Source organism: Coregonus clupeaformis, unplaced genomic scaffold, assembly GCF_020615455.1.
Source record: "Coregonus clupeaformis isolate EN_2021a unplaced genomic scaffold, ASM2061545v1 scaf0833, whole genome shotgun sequence".
NCBI lineage: Eukaryota > Metazoa > Chordata > Actinopteri > Salmoniformes > Salmonidae > Coregonus > Coregonus clupeaformis.
Window position 1 is genome coordinate 33,791 of NW_025534288.1, and position 11,660 is coordinate 45,450.

Here is an 11,660-nt window from a genome sequence, read left to right on the forward strand (position 1 = left end):
ATGATAACCCATAGCCCATATGTTATTCAGCATGCACACATGTAACCCATAGCCCATCTGTTATTCAGCATGATAACCTGTAACCCATAGCCCATCTGTTATTCAGCATGATAACATGTAACCCATAGCCCATCTGTTATTCAGCATGATAACATGTAACCCATAGCCCATCTGTTATTCAGCATGATAACATGTAACCCATAGCCCATCTGTTAGTCGGCACCTGTAACCCATAGCCCATCTGTTATTCAGCATGATTACCTGTAACCCATAGCCCATCTGTTATTCAGCATGATCACCTGTAACCCATAGCCCATCTGTTATTCAACATGATAACCTGTAACCCATAGCCCATATGTTTTTCAGCATGATCACCTGTAACCCATAGCCCATCTGTTATTTAGCATGATCACGTGTAACCCATAGCCCATCTGTTATTCAGCATGATCACCTGTAACCCATAGCCCATCTGTTATTCAGCATGATAACCTGTAACCCATAGCCCATCTGTTATTCAGCATGATCATCTGTAACCCATAGCCGATCTGTTATTCAGCATGATCACCTGTAACCAATAGCCCATCTGTTATTCAGCATGATCACCTGTAACCCATAGCCCATCTGTTATTAAACATGATAACCTGTAACCCATAGCCCATCTGTTATTCAGCACGATAACATGTAACCCATAGTCCATCTGCTATTCAGCATGATAACCTGTAACCCATAGCCCATCTGTTATTCAGCATGATCACCTGTAACCCATAGCCCATCTGTTATTCAACATGATAACCTGTAACCCATAGCCCATATGTTTTTCAGCATGATCACCTGTAACCCATAGCCCATCTGTTATTTAGCATGATCACGTGTAACCCATAGCCCATCTGTTATTCAGCATGATCACCTGTAACCCATAGCCCATCTGTTATTCAGCATGATAACCTGTAACCCATAGCCCATCTGTTATTCAGCATGATCATCTGTAACCCATAGCCGATCTGTTATTCAGCATGATCACCTGTAACCAATAGCCCATCTGTTATTCAGCATGATCACCTGTAACCCATAGCCTATCTGTTATTCAGCACCTGTAACCCTTAGCCCATCTGAGATTTCAGCATGATAACATGTAACCCATAGCCCATCTGTTAGTCGGCACCTGTAACCCATAGCCCATCTGTTATTCAGCATGATTACCTGTAACCCATAGCCCATCTGTTATTCAGCTCATGTAACCCATAGCCCATCTGTTATTCTGCATGATTACCTGTAACCCATAGCCAATCTGTTATTCAGCATGATAACCCATAGCCCATCTGTTATTCAGCATGATCACCTGTAACCCATAGCCCATCTGTTATTCAGCATGTTCACCTGTAACCCATAGCCCATCTGTTATTCAGCATGATCACCTGTGACCCGTAGCCCATCTGTTATTCATCATGATAACCTGTATTCCATAGCCCATCTGTTATTCAGCATGATCACCTGTAACCCATAGCCCATCTGTTATTCAACATAATAACCTGTAACCCATAGCCCATCTGTTTTTCAGCACCTGTAACCCATAGCCCATCTGTTATTCAGCATGATCACCTGTAACAAATAGCCCATCTGTTATTCAGCATGATAACCTGTAACCCATAGCCCATCTGTTATTCAGCATGATCACCTGTAACCAATAGCCCATCTGTTATTCAGCATGATGACCTTTAACCCATAGCCAATCTTTTATTCAGCATGATCACCTGTAACCCATAGCCCATCTGTTATTCAGCATGATAACCTGTAACCCATAGCCCATCTGTTATTCAGCGTTATCACCTGTAACCCATAGCCCATCTGTTATTCAGCACCTGTAACCCTTAGCCCATCTGTTATTCAGCATGATAACATGTAACCCATAGGTCATCTGTTATTCAGCACCTGTAACCCATAGCCCATCTGTTATTCAGCATGATTACCTGTAACCCATAGCCCATCTGTTATTCAGCACCTGTAACCCATAGCCCATCTGTTATTCAGCATGATCACCTGTAACCCATAGCCAATCTGTTATTCAGCATGATAACCTGTAACCCATAGCCCATCTGTTATTCAGCACCTGTAACCCATTGCCCATCTGTTATCCAGCATGATCACATGTAACCCATAGCCCATCTGTTATTCAGCATGATAACCTGTAACCCATAGCCCATCTGTTATTCAGGATGATAACCTGTAGCCCATCTGTTATTCAGCATGATAACCTGTAACCCATAGCCCATCTGTTACTCAGCACCTGTAACCCATAGCCCATCTGTTATTCAGCATGATCACCTGTAACCCATAGCCCATCTGTTATTCAGCATGATAGCCTGTAACCCATAGCCCATCTGTGATTCAGCATGATAACCTGTAACCCATAGCCCATCTGTTATTCAGCATGATAACATGTAACCCATAGCCCATCTGTTATTAAACATGATCACCTGTAACCCATAGCCCATCTGTTATTCAGCACCTGTAACCCATAGCCTATCTGTTATTCAGCATGATCACCTGTAACCCATAGCCCATCTGTTATTCAGCATGATAACCTGTAACCCATAGCCCATCTGTTATTCAGCATGATAACCCATAGCCCATCTGTTATTCAGCATGATAACATGTAACCCATAGCCCATCTGTTATTCAGCATGATCACCTGTAACCCATTGCCCATCAGTTATTCAGCATGATCACCTGTAACCCATAGCCTATCTGTTATTCACCATGATCACCTGTAACCCATAGCCCATCTGTTATTCAGCATGATAACCTGTAACCCATAGCCCATCTGTTATTCAGCATGATCACCTGTAACCCATAGCCCATCTGTTATTCAGCATGATCACCTGTAACCCTTAGCACATCTGTTATTCAGCACCTGTAACCCATAGCCCATCTGTTATTCAGCATGATCACCTGTAACCCTTAGCACATCTGTTATTCAGCACCTGTAACCCATAGCCCATCTGTTATTCAGCATGATAACCTGTAACCCATAGCCCATCTGTTATTCAGCATGATCACCTGTAACCCATAGCACATCTGTTATTCAGCACCTGTAACCCATAGCCAATCTGTTATTTTGCATGATCACCTGTAACCCTTAGCACATCTGTTATTCAGCACCTGTATCCCATAGCCCATCTGTTATTCAGCACCTGTAACCTATAGCCCATCTGTTATTCAGTATGATCACCTGTAGCCGATCTGTTATTCAGCATGATCACCTGTAACCCATAGCCCATTTGTTATTCAGCACCTGTAACCCATAGCCCATCTGTTATTCAGTATGATAACCTGTAACCCATAGCCCATCCGTTATTCAGCATGATAACATATAACCCATAGCCCATCTGTTATTCAGCATGATCACCTGTAACCCATAGCCCATCTGTTATTCAGCACCTATAACCCATAGCCCATCTGTTATTCAGCATGATCACCTGTAACCCATAGCCCATCTGTTATTCAGCATGTTAACCTGTAACCCATAGCCCATCCGTTATTCAGCATGATAACATATAACCCATAGCCCATCTGTTATTCAGCATGATCACCTGTAACCCATAGCCCATCTGTTATTCAGCACCTATAACCCATAGCCCATCTGTTATTCAGCATGATCACCTGTAACCCATAGCCCATCTGTTATTCAGCATGTTAACCTGTAACCCATAGCCCATCTGTTATTCAGCATGATAACCTGTAGCCCATCTGTTATTCAGCATGACAACCTGTAACCCATAGCCCATCTGTTATTCAGCATGATCACCTGTAACCCATAGCCCATCTGTTATTCAGCATGTTAACCTGTAACCCATAGCCCATCCGTTATTCAGCATGATAACATATAACCCATAGGCCATCTGTTATTCAGCATGATCACCTGTAACCCATAGCCCATCTGTTATTCAGCACCTATAACCCATAGCCCATCTGTTATTCAGCATGATCACCTGTAACCCATAGCCCATCTGTTATTCAGCATGTTAACCTGTAACCCATAGCCCATCTGTTATTCAGCATGATAACCTGTAACCCATAGCCCATCTGTTTTTCAGCACCTGTAACCCATAGCCCATCTGTTATTCAATATGATAACCCATAGCCCATATGTTTTTCAGCATGCACACATGTAACCCATAGCCCATCTGTTATTCAGCATGATAACCTGTAACCCATAGCCCATCTGTTATTCAGCATGATAACATGTAACCCATAGCCCATCTGCTATTCAGCATGATAACCTGTAATCCATAGCCCATCTGTTATTCAGCATGATCACCTGTAACCCATAGCCCATCTGTTATTCAACATGATAACCTGTAACCCATAGCCCATATGTTTTTCAGCATGATCACCTGTAACCCATAGCCCATCTGTTATTTAGCATTATCACGTGTAACCCATAGCCCATCTGTTATTCAGCATGATCACCTGTAACCCATAGCCCATCTGTTATTCAGCATGATAACCTGTAACCCATAGCCCATCTGTTATTCAGCATGATCATCTGTAACCCATAGCCGATCTGTCATTCAGCATGATCACCTGTAACCAATAGCCCATCTGTTATTCAGCATGATCACCTGTAACCCATAGCCTATCTGTTATTCAGCATGATAACATGTAACCCATAGCCCATCTGTTATTAAACATGATAACCTGTAACCCATAGCCCATCTGTTATTCAGCACGATAACATGTAACCCATAGTCCATCTGCTATTCAGCATGATAACCTGTAACCCATAGCCCATCTGTTATTCAGCATGATCACCTGTAACCCATAGCCCATCTGTTATTCAACATGATAACCTGTAACCCATAGCCCATATGTTTTTCAGCATGATCACCTGTAACCCATAGCCCATCTGTTATTTAGCATGATCACGTGTAACCCATAGCCCATCTGTTATTCAGCATGATCACCTGTAACCCATAGCCCATCTGTTATTCAGCATGATAACCTGTAACCCATAGCCCATCTGTTATTCAGCATGATCATCTGTAACCCATAGCCGATCTGTTATTCAGCATGATCACCTGTAACCAATAGCCCATCTGTTATTCAGCATGATCACCTGTAACCCATAGCCTATCTGTTATTCAGCACCTGTAACCCTTAGCCCATCTGTTATTCAGCATGATAACATGTAACCCATAGCCCATCTGTCAGTCGGCACCTGTAACCCATAGCCCATCTGTTATTCGAGTTGGTCCTGCCGTACATACCAATACGTACGCTACGGTCACAAGACGCAGGCCTCCTAATTGTCCCTAGAATTTCTAAGCAAACAGCGGGAGGCAGGGCTTTCTCCTATAGATCTCCATTTTTATGGAACAGTCTGCCTACCCATGTGAGAGACGCAGACTCGGTCTCAACCTTTAAGTCTTTACTGAAGACTTATCTCTTCAGTAGGTCATATGATTGAGTGTAGTCTGGCCCAGGAGTGTGAAGGTGAACGGAAAGGCTGGAGCAACGAACAGCCCTTGCTGTCTCTGCCGGGCCGGTTCCCCTCTCCACTGGGGTTCTCTGCCTCTAACCCTGTTGCAGGGGCTGAGTCACTGGCTTGCTGGTGCTCTTTCATGCCGTCCCTGGGAGGGGTGCGTCACTTGAGTGGGTTGAGTTACTGACGTGATCTTCCTGTCTGGGTTGGCGCCCCCCCTTGGTTTGTGCTGTGGTGGAGACCTCTGTGGGCTATACTCGGCCTTGTCTCAGGATTGTAAGTTGGTGGTTGGGGATATCCCTCTAGTGGTGCGGGGGGCTGTGCTTTGGCGGAGTGGGTGGGGTTATATCCTTCCTGTTTGGCCCTGTCCGGGGGTTTCTTCGGATGGGGCCACAGTGTCTCCGGACCGCTCCTGTCTCAGCCTCCAGTATTTATGCTGCAGTAGTTTATGTGTCGGGGGCTGGGGTTAGTTGGTTATACCTGGAGTACTTCTCCTGTCTTATCCAGTGTCCTGTGTGAATTTAAGTATGCTCTCTCTAATTCTCTCGTTCTCTCTTTCTCTCTGAGAACCTGAGCCCTAGGACCATAGGTCAGGACTACCGGGCATGATGACACCTTGCTGTCCCCAGTCCGCCTGGCCTTGCTGCTATTCCAGTTTCAACTGTTCTGCCTGCGGCTACGAAACCCCTACCTGTCCCAGACCTGCTGTTTTCAACTCTTTAATGATCGGCTATGAAAAGCCAACTGAGAGACCTGAGCCCTAGGACCATACGTCGGGACTACCGGCCGTGGTGACTCCTTGCTGTCCCCAGTCCGCCTGGCCTTGCTGCTATTCCAGTTTCAACTGTTCTGCCTGCGGTTATGGAACCCCTACCTGTCCCAGACCTGCTGTTTTCAACTCTTAATGATCGGCTATGAAAAGCCAACTGAGATTTATTCCTGATTATTATTTGACCATGCTTGTCACTTATGAACATTTTTGAACATCTTGGCATGGTTCTGTTATAATCTCCACCCGGCACAGCCAGAAGAGGACTGGCCACCCCTCATAGCCTGGTTCCTCTCTAGGTTTCTTCCTAGGCTTTCGCCTTTCTAGGGAGTTTTTCCTAGCCACCGTGCTTCTACACCTGCATTACTAGCTGTTTGGGGTTTTAGGCTGGGTTTCTGTACAGCACTTCGAGATATTAGCTGATGTAAGAAGGGCTATATAAAATAAAATTGATTGATTGATTGATTGATTGATTGATTGATTCAGCATGATCACCTGTAACCCATAGCCCATCTGTTATTCAGCATGATCACCTGTAACCCATAGCCCATCTGTTATTCAGCATGATCACCTGTGACCCGTAGCCCATCTGTTATTCATCATGATAACCTGTATTCCATAGCCCATCTGTTATTCAGCATGATCACCTGTAACCCATAGCCCATCTGTTATTCAACATAATAACCTGTAACCCATAGCCCATCTGTTTTTCAGCACCTGTAACCCATAGCCCATCTGTTATTCAGCATGATCACCTGTAACAAATAGCCCATCTGTTATTCAGCATGATAACCTGTAACCCATAGCCCATCTGTTATTCAGCATGATCACCTGTAACCAATAGCCCATCTGTTATTCAGCATGATGACCTTTAACCCATAGCCAATCTTTTATTCAGCATGATCACCTGTAACCCATAGCCCATCTGTTATTCAGCATGATAACCTGTAACCCATAGCCCATCTGTTATTCAGCGTTATCACCTGTAACCCATAGCCCATCTGTTATTCAGCACCTGTAACCCTTAGCCCATCTGTTATTCAGCATGATAACATGTAACCCATAGGTCATATGTTATTCAGCACCTGTAACCCATAGCCCATCTGTTATTCAGCATGATTACCTGTAACCCATAGCCCATCTGTTATTCAGCACCTGTAACCCATAGCCCATCTGTTATTCAGCATGATCACCTGTAACCCATAGCCAATCTGTTATTCAGCATGATAACCTGTAACCCATAGCCCATCTGTTATTCAGCACCTGTAACCCATTGCCCATCTGTTATTCAGCATGATCACATGTAACCCATAGCCCATCTGTTATTCAGCATGATAACCTGTAACCCATAGCCCATCTGTTATTCAGGATGATAACCTGTAGCCCATCTGTTATTCAGCATGATAACCTGTAACCCATAGCCCATCTGTTACTCAGCACCTGTAACCCATAGCCCATCTGTTATTCAGCATGATCACCTGTAACCCATAGCCCATCTGTTATTCAGCATGATAGCCTGTAACCCATAGCCCATCTGTGATTCAGCATGATAACCTGTAACCCATAGCCCATCTGTTATTCAGCATGATAACATGTAACCCATAGCCCATCTGTTATTAAACATGATCACCTGTAACCCATAGCCCATCTGTTATTCAGCACCTGTAACCCATAGCCTATCTGTTATTCAGCATGATCACCTGTAACCCATAGCCCATCTGTTATTCAGCATGATAACCTGTAACCCATAGCCCATCTGTTATTCAGCATGATAACCCATAGCCCATCTGTTATTCAGCATGATCACCTGTAACCCATTGCCCATCTGTTATTCAGCATGATAACATGTAACCCATAGCCCATCTGTTATTCAGCATGATCACCTGTAACCCATTGCCCATCTGTTATTCAGCATGATCACCTGTAACCCATAGCCTATCTGTTATTCACCATGATCACCTGTAACCCATAGCCCATCTGTTATTCAGCATGATAACCTGTAACCCATAGCCCATCTGTTATTCAGCATGATCACCTGTAACCCATAGCCCATCTGTTATTCAGCATGATCACCTGTAACCCTTAGCACATCTGTTATTCAGCACCTGTAACCCATAGCCCATCTGTTATTCAGCATGATCACCTGTAACCCTTAGCACATCTGTTATTCAGCACCTGTAACCCATAGCCCATCTGTTATTCAGCATGATAACCTGTAACCCATAGCCCATCTGTTATTCAGCATGATCACCTGTAACCCATAGCCCATCTGATATTTAGCATGATCACCTGTAACCCTTAGCACATCTGTTATTCAGCACCTGTAACCCATAGCCCATCTGTTATTCAGCATGATCACCTGTAACCCATAGCACATCTGTTATTCAGCACCTGTAACCCATAGCCAATCTGTTATTTTGCATGATCACCTGTAACCCTTAGCACATCTGTTATTCAGCACCTGTATCCCATAGCACATCTGTTATTCAGCACCTGTAACCTATAGCCCATCTGTTATTCAGTATGATCACATGTAGCCGATCTGTTATTCAGCATGATCACCTGTAACCCATAGCCCATTTGTTATTCAGCACCTGTAACCCATAGCCCATCTGTTATTCAGTATGATAACCTGTAACCCATAGCCCATCCGTTATTCAGCATGATAACATATAACCCATAGCCCATCTGTTATTCAGCATGATCACCTGTAACCCATAGCCCATCTGTTATTCAGCACCTATAACCCATAGCCCATCTGTTATTCAGCATGATCACCTGTAACCCATAGCCCATCTGTTATTCAGCATGTTAACCTGTAACCCATAGCCCATCCGTTATTCAGCATGATAACATATAACCCATAGCCCATCTGTTATTCAGCATGATCACCTGTAACCCATAGCCCATCTGTTATTCAGCACCTATAACCCATAGCCCATCTGTTATTCAGCATGATCACCTGTAACCCATAGCCCATCTGTTATTCAGCATGTTAACCTGTAACCCATAGCCCATCTGTTATTCAGCATGATAACCTGTAGCCCATCTGTTATTCAGCATGACAACCTGTAACCCATAGCCCATCTGTTATTCAGCATGATCACCTGTAACCCATAGCCCATCTGTTATTCAGCATGTTAACCTGTAACCCATAGCCCATCCGTTATTCAGCATGATAACATATAACCCATAGGCCATCTGTTATTCAGCATGATCACCTGTAACCCATAGCCCATCTGTTATTCAGCACCTATAACCCATAGCCCATCTGTTATTCAGCATGATCACCTGTAACCCATAGCCCATCTGTTATTCAGCATGTTAACCTGTAACCCATAGCCCATCTGTTATTCAGCATGATAACCTGTAGCCCATCTGTTCTTCAGCATGACAACCTGTAACCCATAGCCCATCTGTTATTCAGCATGATCACCTGTAACCCATAGCCCATCTGTTATTCAGCATGATCACCTGTAACCCATAGCCCATCTGTTATTCAGCATGATCACCTGTAACCCATAGCCCATCTGTTATTCAGCATGATAACCTGTAACCCATAGCCCATCTGTTATTCAGCATGATCACCTGTAACCCATAGCCCATCTGTTATTCAGCATGATAACCTGTAACCCATAACCCATATGTTATTCAGCATGATAACCTTTAGCCCATCTGTTATTCAGTATGATCACCTGTAGCCCATCTGTGATTCAGCATGATAACCTGTAACCCATAGCCCATCTGTTATTCAGCATGATAACATATAACCCATAGCCCATCTGTTATTCAGCATGATAACATATAACCCATAGCCCATCTGTTATTCAGCATGATCACCTGTAACCCATAGCCCATCTGTTATTCAGCACCTATAACCCATAGCCCATCTGTTATTCAGCATGATCACCTGTAACCCATAGCCCATCTGTTATTCAGCATGTTAACCTGTAACCCATAGCCCATCTGTTATTCAGCATGATAACCCGTAGCCCATCTGTTATTCAGCATGACAACCTGTAACCCATAGCCCATCTGTTATTCAGCATGATAACCTGTAGCCCATCTGTTATTCAGCATGATAACCTGTAACCCATAGCCCATCTGTTATTCAGCATGATAACCTGTAACCCATAGCCCATCTGTTATTCAGCATGATAACATGTATCCCATAACTCATCTGTTATTAAACATGATAACCTGTAACCCATAGCCCATCTGTTATTCAGCATGATCACCGGTAACCCATAGCCCATCTGTTATTCAGCATGATAACCTGTAACCCATAGCCCATCTGTTATTCAGCATGATAACCTGTAACCCATAGCCCATCTGTTATTCAGCACCTGTAACCCATAGCCCATCTGTTATTCAGCATGATCACCTGTAACCCATAGCCCATCTGTTATTCAGCACGATAACCTGTAACCCATTGCCCATCTGTTATTCAGCATGATAACCCATAGCCCATCTGTTATTCAGCATGATCACCTGTAACCCATAGCCCATCTGTTATTCAGCATGATAACCTGTAACCCATAGCCCATCTATTATTCAGCATGATCACCTGTAACCCATAGCCCATCTGTTATTCAGCATGATCATCTGTAACCCATAGCCCATCTGTTATTCAGCACCTGTAACCCATAGCCCATATGTTATTCAGCATGATAACCTGTAACCCATAGCCCATCTGTTATTCAGCATGATCACCTGTAACCCATAGCCCATCTGTTATTCAGCATGATCACCTGTAACCCTTAGCACATCTGTTATTCAGCACCTGTATCCCATAGCCCATCTGTTATTCAGCACCTGTAACCCATAGCCCATCTGTTATTCAGCATGATCACCTGTAACCCTTAGCACATCTGTTATTCAGCACCTGTATCCCATAGCCCATCTGTTATTCAGCATGATCACCTGTAACCCATAGCCCATCTGTTATTCAGCATGATCACCTGTAACCCATAGCCCATCTGTTATCCAGCATGATAACCTGTAACCCATAGCCAATCTGTTATTTTGCATGATAACCTGTAACCCATAGCCCATCTGTTATTCAACATGATCACCTGTAACCCTTAGCCCATCTGTTATTCAGCATGATAACCTGTAACCCATAGCCCATCTGTTATTCAGCATGATAACCTGTAACCCATAGCCCATCTGTTATTCAGCATGATAACCTGTAACCCATAGCCAATCTGTTATTCAGCATGATAACCTGTAACCCATAGCCCATCTGTTATTCAACATGATCACCTGTAACCCTTAGCCCATCTGTTATTCAGCATGATAACCTGTAACCCATAGCCCATCTGTTATTCAGCATGATCACCTGTAACCAATAGCCCATCTGTTATTCAGCATGATGACCTGTAACGCATAGCCCATCTGTTATTCAGC